Source organism: Gopherus evgoodei, chromosome 4 (genome assembly GCF_007399415.2).
Source record: "Gopherus evgoodei ecotype Sinaloan lineage chromosome 4, rGopEvg1_v1.p, whole genome shotgun sequence".
Classification (NCBI taxonomy): Eukaryota; Metazoa; Chordata; order Testudines; family Testudinidae; genus Gopherus; species Gopherus evgoodei.
This window is the reverse complement of record NC_044325.1, coordinates 118,760,297-118,773,569: the sequence shown is the minus strand read 5'-3', so window position 1 is coordinate 118,773,569 and position 13,273 is coordinate 118,760,297. Positions and strand designations below refer to the sequence as shown.

General features: G+C 47.0%; 1 protein-coding gene across 1 annotated transcript in view; it reads left to right on the top strand.

Annotated features, from left to right (window-relative positions):
* LOC115651191 (sodium/hydrogen exchanger 10-like) overlaps positions 1-13,273 on the top strand; it is a 354,344-nt gene that overhangs the window by 219,088 nt on the left and 121,983 nt on the right.

Sequence of the window (13,273 nt, the reverse complement as noted above, 5' to 3'; positions counted from 1 at the left end):
CTCATAGGGTACATCTACCTACCTGCCAATAGTGATCGATCTATCGGGGATCGATTTCTCTCATCTACACTACACATGATAAATCGATCCCTGATCGCTCTCCCATCAACTGCTGAATTCCAGCTCGGCGAGAGGCGGAAGCAAAGTCGACGGGGGAGTGGCAGCTGTGGATCCCACGCCACAAGGACGCGAAGTGAGTGATTCTAAGTTGATCTAAGATACGCAACTTCAACTACACTATTCTCGTAGTTGAAGTTGCGTATCTTACATAGATTCCCACCCCACAGTGTAGACCAGGCCATAGGCAGGAGTTGTAGAACAAGCATCTCAGAGGTAATTAAGAAAACAGAAAACCTACAAGGAGTGGAAGAAGGGAGGGAATCAGCTAGGAAAGCTCCCTTACTGAGGTCAGAATATGTAGGGATAAAGTGAGAAAGGCCAAAAGCCGTGTAGAGTTGGACCTTGCAACGGGAATTAAAACCAATAGTAAAAGGTTCTATAGCCATAAATAAGAAAAAAGAAAGAAATGGGACCACTAAACACCGAGGATGAAGTGGAGGTTAAGGATAATTTAGGCATGGCCCAATATCTAAACAAATACTTTGCTTCTGTCTTTAATGAGGCGCTTAGGGATAATGGTAGGATGACAAATCGAAAGTGGAGGTAGATATTACCACATCCGAGATAGAAGCCAAACTTCGAACAGCTTAATGGGACTAAATCGGGGGGTCCAGATAATCTTCATCCAAGAATATTAAAGGAAATGGCACATGAAATTGCAAGCCCATTAGCAAGATTTTTTAAGTGAATCTGTAAACTCACAGGTTGTACTGTATGACTGGAGAATTGCTAACATAGTTCCTATTTTTAAAAAAGTGATCTGGGTAACCACAGGTCTGTTAGTTTGACATCTGTAGTATTCAAGGTCTTGGGAAAAAATGTGATGTAGTTAAGGACATTGAAGTCCATGGTAATTGGGACAAAATACAACATGGTTTTACAAAAGGTAAATCGTGCCAAACCAACCTGATCTCTTTCTTTGAGAAGGTAACAGATTTTTTAGACAAAGGAAACACAGTGGATCTAGTTTACCTCAATTCCAGTAAGGCATTTGATACGGTTCCACATGGGGAATTATTAGCTAAATTGGAAAAGATGGGGATCAATATGAAAATTGAAAGGTGGATAAAGAACTGGTTAAAGGGGAGACTACAATGGGTCATACTGAAAGGTGAACTGTCAGGCTGGAAGGAGGTTACTAGTGGAGTTCCTCAGGGATCGGTTTTGGGACCAATCTTTTTATTACTGACCTTGGCACAAAAAGTGGGAATGTGCTAATAAAGTTTGTGGATGACATGAAGCTGGGAGGTATTGCCAATACAGAGAGAGACCAGGATATCCTACAGGAAGATCTGGATGACCTTGTAAACTGGAGTAATAGTAATAGGATGAAATTTAATAGTGAAAAGTGCAAGGTCATGCATTTAGGGATTAACAACAAGAATTTGTTATAAACTGGGGACACATCACTTGAAAGTAACAGAGGAGAAGGACCTTGGAGTATTGGTTGATCACAGGATGACTATGAGCCGCCAATGTGACATGGCTGTGAAAAAAAACTAATGCAGTCTTGGGATGCATCAGGCGAGGTCTTTCCAGTAGAGATAAGGAGGTGTTAGTACTGTTATACAAGGCACTGGTGAGATCTCATCTGGAATATTGTGTGCAACTCTGGTCTCCCATGTTTAAGAAGGATGAATAGGTACGGAGAAGGGCTACTAGGATGATCCTGAGGAATGGAAAACCTGTCATACGAAAAGAGACTCAAAGAGCTTGGCTTGTTTAGCCTAACCAAAAAAGGCTGAGGGGAGATATGATTGCTCTCCATAAATATATCAGAGGGATAAATACCAAGGAGGGAGAAGAATTATTTAAGCACAGTACAAATGTGGACACAAGAACAAATGGATATAAACTGTCCATCAGGAAGTTTAGACTTGAAATTAGATGAAGGTTTGTAACCATCAGAGGTGTGAAGTTCTGGAATAGCCTTCCAAGGGGAGCAGTGGAGGCAAAAGACATTCTTTCCTGGGTGTCTGGCTGGTGAGTCTTGCCCACATGCTCAGGGGTTAGCCATATTTGGGGTCAGGAAGGAATTTTCCTCCAGGGCAGATTGGCAGAGGCCCTGAGGGTTTTTTGCCTTCCTCTGCAGCATGGGGCATGGGTCACTTGCTGGAGGATTCTCCGCACCTTGAAGTCTTTAAGCCACAAGTTGAGGACTTCAATAGCTCAGACATATGTCAGGTGTTTGTTACAGGAGTGGGTGGGTGAGATTCTGTGGCCTGCGCTGTGCAGGAGGTCAGACTAAAAGATCATAATGATACCTTCTGACCTTAAAGTCTATGAGTATAGCCACAAAATCATTCACAAGCAGCTCAATAGTGTTAATAAAATCCATTCCATGCTCCTCTTGGTACGTTCTGTTGCACATCAAAAGCAACTACAACAGTACAATGTGTGACAAATTCCTCCTCTGCCTTGGTGTGTCCTGCGCTTATTGGCAGATTTGCTCGCCAGACCATCCTTACCCACATGCAAAGTACGCAGCTGTGTAGGACACCAGGAAATTTGGGGCACCAAATTTCCTGGTGCCCTTTGCAGCTACATGCTTCTCTAGCCCATATCCTGTCTCTTCCCCATGCCGCCCCCCAGCCCCACACCCATTCCTCCCCTTCCCCAAAGCCCCCACCCCACCTTTTCCCACCCCTGCTCTGCCTTAGCCCCACCTCCACTCCCCTGAGAAGTGCAGCAGGTTTGGGCCTGCACTCACCAGCGGCAGGAAGTGCAGTGGCCCAGCTCCAGCTGTGCTGCCAGTGAGTGCTGGGGGCTGGTTCCCCCCCCCCCATCCCCAAAGCCAGCCCTGCCCCCCACAGGGGTCTGGGGCCTATCCCTCCTTCCCCATGGATGGGCTGCATAGGGCCCCAGAATAGCTAGGGACAGCCCTGTTGCTCACCTCAGAGATTCATGGCAGCCCTCAGTTGGCCACTTTTGCCAGTGGCTCAAACCTGCCATTCACTCAGCTAACCTCAGCACTAGCCAGCATGGGTAAAAGGAGGAGAACAATCCCCACAGTCTCTGCTGACCCACCTAGTGGGTCAGAGGACAGCCCAGAGACCTTCCCCTCTGGTGGGACTCTCAGTCCAGGTCAACTCCTCTTATATTCAATAGGGAGTTAGGAGGATGGGGGGGGACCCAGGCCCACCCTCTACTCCAGGTTCCAGCCCAGGGCCCTGTGGATTGCAGCTGTCTACAGTGTCTTCTGTAACAGCTGCATGACAGCTACAACTCTCTTAGCTACTTCCCCATGGCCTCCTCACAACACCTTCTTTAGCCTCACCACAGGACCATCCTCCTGATGTCTGATGGTGCTTGTACTCCTCAGTCCCCCAGGCAGTACACCTTCTCACTCTCAGCTCCTTGCGCACCTCTTATTCCCACCTCCTCACATGCACACCACAAACTAAAGTGAGGTTCTTTTTAAACTAGGTGCCCTGATTAGGCCTGCCTGTTCAAACTGGTTCTAGCAGCTTCTTAATTGGCTCCAGGTGTCCTAATTAGCTTGCATGCCATAATTGGTTCCAGCAACTTCTTGGTTGTTCTGGAACAGCCCATTATCTTACTCAGGGAAAGGGGATCTGCTTAACCTGGGGCTAATATATCTACCTTCTATCACTCTCCTGTAGTCATCTGGCCTGACCCTATTTCAACTATCATCATCAGGAGGGCACAAGCTGCTCATTGGGAAGGGTGTTCTGTACGCTGCAGCCCAGGTTTGCTGGGGTTGGTTAACTTCAGCTGAGCCTGCCTTTCTTGCCAGCCTGGGTTTGAGCCAACAAGTAAGTGAAAGGGAGAGCCCAGAATCGGGGGAAGAGGGCATTCCCCTGACCTGAGTGCAGCGCTGCAGGGAACCAAGAAAGTAGATTTAAAAACAAAAATCCACTAGCTGGACCCCTTCCCCCCATTTCTGGGGTTTCATTTCTGATAACAGCTGGGCATCTAAGCCCAGGCCAAGCCAGGTGAAGGGGAGTAAAGGGGAACCAAAATCAAGCTAGCTCCACCTTTGATATCTGTAATAAGGGCTTCATGCATCCCTGGAGGCCTGATGCCCCCTGCTATGACCCTGTCTCATCCCACTCCACCTTCCATCCCTGCAGCTCTTCTTGCTAGCTAACCTGCCTCCCAAGGGTACCAATTAGGTAGGGCAGGGGGACTACAGCCCCCTCTGAGTTTCATACAGGAGGTAGGCTCCCAAGCAGAGCTCTTAACTGCTCAGCATTAGTGCAGAATATGAGTTCTGCAGAGAGGTGCTTCTCCCAGCTTGTGTTCCTGGGGCCAGGAATCAGTGTTTTGTTTACAAACAGAGGCAGGGTGATTAAGATAAGAAGAGGATGGAAATTAAGTTAAGAATCTGAAGTTTGTTAGATGAGCCTGTAAAACAGGAATCCCTTAAGGGGCGGGGAAGGTTGAAGAGAGAACATGGGGGACTCAGAAGAAATACAGCCAAGATTTCTGAGCCAACATTATATTCAGAAAAGAAGATGTGAGGGGCAAAAGAAGGGGCCAAAACCCAGGGAAGGGATAGCAGTAGTATAGAGAATTTCCCACTCTACCTGTGGTACTTATGTGGTCCCATCATTGTAGTATTTGAGTGCCTCACATCACAGCCCCTTGGTGAGGTAGAGCAGTGATGTTATCCCCATTGTACAGATAGGGCATTGAGGCACAGAGAGACTAACAAGCAGATTTTCAAAGGTATTTAGGCACCTACTGGGATTTTCAAAAGCTCCTGGAAGGTTAGGTGCTTTCTAAGCCTAGCTGCATCTTTGGGTGCCTAAAAACCTTTGAAACTGTCCCTAAGACGCTGAACTGAGGTCATACAGGAAGTCCATGAGGAGGGGGGAGTAGAACCCAGATCTCTCAGGGCTAGCTCCCTATCCACAGGACCAGCCTTTCTCTCTGCTGCATGCTGCAAAAGAGGCCTCGGATGGGAGCAAAACATAGAAAACCAGATGTCCTGCTTGACAGTATCAAAAGCAGCACAGAGGTTAGGAAGGATGAAGAAAGAAAGAGAATGAGAGTCAGATGAAGGGAGAGCACTTAACCGCCAATAGATAGCAGGTTCTGCCCCAGGCTGAGTTGTACAGCAATGTCTACTGTGCAATTTTAGATTTTAACTGAAAACCATTTTCTTTTGTCATTTTTTGTTCTGAGTTTGAGAAAAGGAAGGAATGAGAGTGTCATATGAGTATCAGAGGTGATTATATATCAAATTCTTAGGGTTTCAGCTGTATTCAGACCAAGAACAGAAATTGCATCCACCGAGTCCATAAAGTCAACCGTTATTGTCATGATTTGTATTATTCAGTGGGCACAATCTGTGTGCCCAGCACTGTTCAGAATATGCCAGAAAATGTAGTCCCTGAGCCAATGCATATAAGATGTGTATCTCTGGTTAAGATGGCTCAGATATTTAAGTTTGAAGTGTATAGTTATTGACCACACATGTTATCACGTGTGTCACGGAGTCACCGGGTGATGCTCTGGAACTGCTCCCCACCAAGCCAGTCAGGACTTTGGGGAGTCTCCTCTCCCTTGGAGCAGACTTGTTCAGGGCAAGAAGCTCACACGTCTTCACCTCTTGCATCTCTCCTTGGAGCATTCAGCATCCTCTGCCCCTCCGTGCGCTTCTCACAGCGAGCCCGCCCCAGCGGAGTCCTGGGGAAGCCACAGGGTCCTGCACCCCCACTTTGCAGTCAGATGTGACTCTCAGCCAGCCAGTAAAACAGAGGTTTATTCGATGACAGGAACAGGGTCTAAAACAGAGCTTGTAGATAGAGCAAACAGGATCCCTCGGCCAGGTCCATTCTGGGGGGCAGTGAGTCAGACCTCCACATCTGCACTTCACTCCTCGTCCCCAGCCAACTCCAGACTAACCACTCCCTCCAGCCTCTCCTCTCTGCTCAGCCCCTTTCCTGGGCCAGGAGGTCACCTGACCTCTGTCTCCAACACCTTCAGTTGGCACCTTTGCAGAGGAGGGGCCCAGGCCATCAGTTGCTAGGAGACAGAGTGCCAGGCATTTAGGTGCACTGGCCCTTTGCTCTGCAGCAATCACACACCCTTATTCCACCACCTAGATACTTAAGAACTGCATAGGGGACACTGAGGCACCAACACAGTATTCAAAGAAAACATTAAGACATTCCCAGTTCGTCACAACATGTTCACTGTGATGTTTATATCTATGAGTGGAAATATTGATGGCAATAGATGTTTTACTTGATTAAGGACTAGAAGATTTGACCCGCCAGCTTTCTTTCAAGAGGAAGAGCTGCCCAGAGCACCTGTGCCTGTGTATTTTTGTTTCCTGCCTGCAGTGGCCCTGGTATACCTCAGAAGTCTCAATTTTACCCAACTTTAAAATCTGGAATTTTCTTGGTGTTTGATTTAAAATATTCTCCTGTGAAAACTGCAACTCTGTCACTGTAGTGTTGTGTTTAAGAGCCTTCTGGAAAGTAACTAGCTTTTAAACAGAAGTGAAAGCAGTGTTGCCAACTCTTATGATTTTGTCGTGAGTCTCATGGTAATTATTGTTTTCCTTAAAGCCTCAGCTCCTGGAATCAAGTGGATATGTGATGATTTCAGCCTTCATTCTTAAAGAAAAATGAAGTTTCTAGCCCTTGTGGCTGTGGAGAAAGCTTCAAAACATAACCCCAGTGCACCTTAAAGGCTCAAAAAGCACAGTGTAAATAAAAAAACACCAAGTCTGTTCTTTTTACATAATCTCATTATTTTAAAGCCAACCTCATGATTTTTGGTGAGCCTGATTCTTAATTTTTGAACATTTGGGGTTGGCAATACTATGAAAGTGACTTGAAAGTGTCAGTTTCACTCCTGTTTAAAGTTATTTTCTAGTATAAATTCATGGGGCCTTGCCCTAATAGGATGTTTCTAGAAGTTAAATCATCTGTTCCAAGCTTGTTGAACTGCAAAAAAGTGATAGAAAGTAATCTAGGTTTTTCTACAATTGTTTCAATTGTTGTGTTCAAGAGTTAGTAAAGTAAGAATATACATTCATTTTTTAAGCCTAACTAGTGTCCCTTATGTGAATTGACACAAGATGTCAGAATAAATATTAGAGTTGAGTGGGTCTAATATTTATTTACTTTTCTTTCTATAGGAATTAGAAATTATTATCTGACAGGAGCACTGTATCTAAGTTATTATCTGCAAAAAAATCAAGAGTTTTCAGGTGCCCAAGTAGCCTTTGGAATCACGGTTAAAGTTGCCCCACCTACCAAAATCTGAAATGGCACCCCTGCTGCCTCCCCCTCCCAGCCTGCTTCATTAGCCACCTTTCCCTGCATCACAAGGCGTGCTACCTACTATGTAGCAGCGAGAAAGGACACATTTGAGTAAGAACTAATGTGCTGCTCTCTCCAAATTGTGCCTGGCTTTAGCAAAGTATTTAATTAGTCTCCACAAACTTCTTTTCCTTGCCTACCCATTATAATCATTTCAGCCCAAGAAGCCCTGGAATGTGATTGATTCCGACAACATGCTCAATTGAGACATAATGACATTGATTTGGTGTGCAAAAGAATGTAGTAAGAAGATCATGGGATGAATTTTATTAACAGTATTGTGCTGCTTGTGAATGATTTTGTAACTATATATGTTGGTGACTTCTTTCTCTGAATGTCACTGTAATTGGCAGTGAAAGTCGCTAGATTTGTCACTGGTCACTTTGACACTTATTTTCTTGCTAGGGAAACCAAAAAGTCACTAAATCTAGTGACAAAGTAGCTAAATTGGCCATCACATGTGCTCAGTTAACCTTGAAAAAGAAAAAAAGGGTTATGGTAACAACTTCAAGAGGGCTATCTGCATAGATCTACATGATTCATCCTCCCTCCCTTTCTTTGCACTCTGTGTACTGTATTTTGAAATAGCTGAAAGAACAGAGGGAGTGGATTGGAGCCAAGACTCCTTATGTACTTTTGGCTCTATATATTCAGTTCCTTTGGATATTGTGTGTGCAGACCCAACAGCCAAAGCTTTCTAAAGCGTTTTGGTGAAGAGGTGAAACAGGTAGTTGTATCTCAGGCAAACTGGTTGAGAATGGATTTTTAAGCCCTCTTTGTTATCATGTATTCATATCTTCGATTGAATACCTTTCATTGAGAAGTAATAGTTTATCACAAAGGCCTTGTCTATATTAATGCTGTAAGATGATATAAGTTACGCTAGTAAAGTTATGTAAGTTACATAACTTAAGTTAATGCACCTTACATCGACTTAAAGCAGTATCTTCACCACATTATGTCAACAGGAAATACTCTCCCATCAACATAGCTTCTGCCTCTCATTGAAAAAATTAATCATGATTAATTGCAGTTTTAATCACACTGTTAAACAATAGAATCTCAATTGAAATGTATTAAATATTTTTGGATATGGGCAAGCACTCAAGAAAAAACAGTTAGTAACCTTTCCATAACTGTTGTTCTTCAAAATAGTTGCACATGTCCATCCCACAACTCAACTTCCTACCCATAGGTGTGCGCGGCACATTTCATTTGGGTGTGCAGCCAGGGAGCCCCATCCTGGTAAAGGAGGTCTGGTCTGTTGGGGAGAGCCCAGGGGTGACGGGAGGACATGTGGAGAGCAAGAACTGGGAAACATCAGGAAGGGGAGATACTAATGATAGACACACTTTCAATAACTAGAATGAAAGTGTATAAATATGTTGAAAATAGCCTCCCCTCAAAACTGGCTCCAGCACCCACATCTCACCCTTAAGGCAGGAGGGGACTGAAAGAGTGAGCAGCTGGTGGGAGGCATTTAGGGGAGGGAGTTGGCAAGAAGGTGGTGTTCAGGGGGGTCTAGGGGGATGGGGAGGAAGAGGTGGAGTGGGGGCAGAGCCTTGGATAAGGGGGTGGAGCCAGGATAGGGCACCCACGGGCAAAACCAAAGTCAGCACCTATGAATTGGGGTGACAGGGTCCTGCCCGCCCGCACAGGGTGTATTTGTTGCCTGTATAAACTTCCCCAGCAGCTGCACAAAGTTGTAATTGTGTCACACAGTGAACCTCACACTGCTACCGTGATCCCCCTCTCCCCCCCCCCCCCCGCCCAGGCCTGCTCAGCCTCAGCGCTACATGTGACCTTTGACTTAAATCAGTCATAGCACTCTTCCACTGTTGCGCTCCTGCTTGGTTGGCGCTCTCTGTGCCTGCCGTGTAAGTGCCATCACGTCATTGGTCAAGAGGGTGTACAGGGGGTGGGATTTGGTGGGGACTCTGTTCTGAGCGGTGACAAGGTAAGGGGGCAAAGTCAGGCCAGGGGGGTTGGATATGGGCCTAAGGGTCTCAGGGGGCAGTCAGGGGATGGGGAATGGGGGCGTTGGATAGTGTGTGGAAGCTAATACAGGGGAATGAATGCAAAGGAAGGAATTCCTGGGAGCTGGGGCGGGAAGGGGGATCCAGGGGAAGGGAATCCATCCTTCCTTATGCTGGAGGAGGGGATAAGAGAAAGTTACTCACCTTGCAGTAACTGAAGTTCTTCAGATGTGTGTCCCTGTAGGTGCTCTACTCTAGGTGACAGTGCGTCCCGGCGTTGTTGATCGGAGATTTTTGGTAGCAGTGCCTGGTTGGGGCGCACACACCCAGATGGTATTTCCCGTCTAGTTGGAATCTCCTGAGTGCGTGCGCCCCACACCCTCCTCAGTTCCTTCTCTACCGTGGAGCATCATACTAGTACTCCAAAGTAGAGGGGAGGAGGGCGGGGGAGTGGAGCACCCACAGGGACACACATCTCGAAGAACTTCAGTTACTGCAAGGTGAGTAACTTTATCTTCTTCTTCGAGTGCTGTCCCTGTGGGTGCTCCACTCTAGGTGAATGTGTAGCAATACCCACTAAGGTTGGTGGGACTTTGGAGATGCGGCAGGGAGTACTGAAGATAGTACCATGTAGCTGCCTTGCAGATGTCAGGAATGGGAACGTTGTGTAAGAAGGCAATGGATGCCGACATGGCTCTAGTGGAATGAGTTCTAATGTTATCGGGCGGTTGAAGATTCTTTGCACGGTAACAGGATCTGATGCAGTCAGAGATCCACTTGGATAGACGTGTTTAGAGATAGCCGTGCCCCTTGATCTTTCGGCAATGGAAATGAAGAGTCGTGGAGACTTGCGAAATGGTTTAGTCCGTTCTAAATAAAAGGCAATTGCTCTCCTCACGTCGAGAGTATGCAGGGTTGCTTCCTGCGGAGTTTTGTGAAGTTTGGGATAGAAAGTAGGTAAGTATATAGGTTGGTTGAGGTGGACGGTTGACACCACCTTAGGAAGAAATTTAGGATGTGGTCTCAAAGTGACTTTATCTTTGGAGAAGATTGTGTAGGGAGGGTGGGCCATGAGGGCGCTCATTTCACCAACTCTCCTCGCTGATGTTATGGCGACTAGGAAAGCCACCTTCATGGACATATGGAAGTGAGAGGAGGTAGCCAACGGCTCAAATGGAGGTTTCATGAGGGCATGAAGTACGAGGTGAAGATTCCATGTAGCCACTGTTGGGTGAATCTCAGGGTAAAGATTTTGCAGGCCAGCCAGAAAGCGTTTAATGGTGGGGTGTGTAAAGAGTGAGTACCCATCCAATAGGTCATGGAAGGTGGTAAGCACCGCCAGGTGCACTTTGATGGAGCTGATCGAGAGTCCGTCTTGTTTTAGTTTCAGGAGGTAGTCCAGATGTTAGGGAGGGTACATTATTGGGTGCTAAAGGGTTATGTGAGCACCAAAGAGCGAACATCTACACTTCTGAAGGTAGGTTTTACGAGTTGAATCTCTCTTACTGTGCAAGAGGACATGTGGACCTGCTTGGAATAGGCTAGTTCATGGGTTTGGAACCATGAAGGAACCAGGCTTGTGAGGTGGAGCTTTTGGAGCTGGGGGTGAAGGACTTGTCCGTTGTCCTGGTAAAGGAGGTCTGGTCTGTTGGGGAAAGCCCATGGGTGACGGGAGGACATGCGGAGAGGTAGGTGTACCACGTCTGTCTTGGCCAAGCCGGGGCAACAAGGATGGACCTGGGCCTTGCGTCCATGATCTTCCGAAGAACCCTGTGTAGTAGAGGGATAGGTGGGAAGGCGTACAGGAGGCAGTTGTTCCATGGGTATGAGGAATGCATCCCCTAAGGATGCAATCTCGAGTCCCGCCCTGGAGCAAAACAGAGGGCATTTCCGGTTTCGAGTCGTGGCAAAGAGATCTATGGATGGCGTGCCCCAGTGGGAGAAGAGCTGTTGGAGTACTGCGGGGTGCAGTTCCCATTCATGTTCCATCGAGAAGTGTCCTGCTGAGTGCGTCGGCAGTCATGTTGTGACAGCCTGGTAGATAGGAAGCGATGATCTGTATTTGATGTCGTATGCACCAATTCCATAGTCGAATGGCTTCCATGCAGAGGGAATGTGATCGTGCTCCCCCTTGTCTGTTTATGTAATACATACATGCTATGTTGTCTGTTAAACTCGCAGGTATTGTTCTTTATGAGGGGAAGAAAGTGAAGGCATGCTCTCCTCACTGCTCTGAGCTCTAAGAGATTTATGTGTAGGTTCGTCTCTGATGCTGACCACCGGCGTTGTGCCCTGTGCCGCCCTAGGTGCGCTCCCCAACCGATTAGGGAAGCGTCCGTGGTGAGCATGAGCGTTGGGGATCATTGCTGGAAGGAACCCCGTTGCAAAGGTTTTCTGGATTTGTCCACCATTGTAGGGAAGCTATAACATGAGGTGAGGAGTTAGCAGCATCCCTAAGGGATGTCTGCTGGGTTTGAAACTGGAGTTGAGCCAGCCCCTGGAGGCATCACATATGTAGCCTGGCGTGTTGAACCACGAAGGTGGTAGCTGCCATGTGACCAAGGAGCTGTAGGCAGATTCTTGCTTGCGTCCTGGGATGAATAGAGAGTGTACGTATGAGCCGTGTGATATTGAGGAATCTGTTTTATGGAGCGAGGCCCTGCTCTGGGTTAAGTCGAGATGAGCTCCAATGAATTCGATCTGTTGCGTAGGTATCAAGGTAGATTTTTTGCATGTTATTTGGAGGCCTAGGTTGTGAAAAATGGAGATGGCGAAGCACGTGGCTTGAAGTGTCTCGCCATAGGAGTCGTCCCTGATGAGGCAATCATCCAGGTAGGGGAAAAGTGTGACCCCGTGTTTGCGGAGGTGAGCCACAACCATGGCTAGGGTCTTGGAAAAAACTCTTGGAGCTGTGGAGAGTCCAAAAGGGAGAACTCTGTATTGGAAGTGATCCTGGACCGATTGTGAATCGTAGGAAGCGTCTGTGAGCTGGATGTATTGATATATGGAAGTAGCATCTTGTAGGTCGAGGGCTGTGAACCAGTCCCCTTGATCCAATGCAGATATTATTGTGCCCAATGTGACCACCTTGAATCTTTGTGTCCTCACAAATTTGTTCAGTCGGCGTAGGTCTAGTATAGGCCTCCATCCCCCGGTTTTCTTCTGCGTTAGAAAGTAATGGGAGTAGAACCCTGTCCCTTGATGTTGCGGCGGCACGGTTCTCCACTGCGCCTAGTTTGCAGAAGGTGTGCACTTCTGTGCGAAGTAACTGTTCGTGAGAGGGGTCCCTGAAGAGGGACGGGGAAGGGAAAGGTAGGAGGGTAAGGATATGAATGGGTTGGAGTAACCAGTCTGAACTATTTCGAGACCAACAGCCTGTGTAATCCACTGCCAAGCATGTTGGAAATACTGGGGCGGTAGCCGAATGGACAGGTAAGTGGTGGAATCAAGGGTGGTCGTGCCGACCCTCGACCAAAGCTTCAAACTGTTGTTTATTGCCTGGTGGACAGAAGTGGTGCTGATTTTGATTTTGTCTGTGTTTGGGAGGTCTAGTACGATTCCTAGTTGCGTCATATGGTCTGGATTGGGAGCGATAGTACTGATGTGTGCGTGGTCTTTGGTATGGTTGGGATCGTTGTCTCCTGGGAAGTGATGGGTGAATGCCCAGGGTGTGCAGTGTCGCTCTCGAATCTTTCATGGTGTGGAGGAGTTCATCAGTTTTTTTCGAAAAGAGTTTGTCCTTATCAAAGGGGATGTCCTCCACTTTGGTCTGGAGCTCTTTAGGAATGCCTGACGCAGAGAGCCATGAGAATCTGCACATAACCACAGCAATTGCAGTGGTACGGCTGCTGTATCCGCTGTGTCTAAGGATGCTGT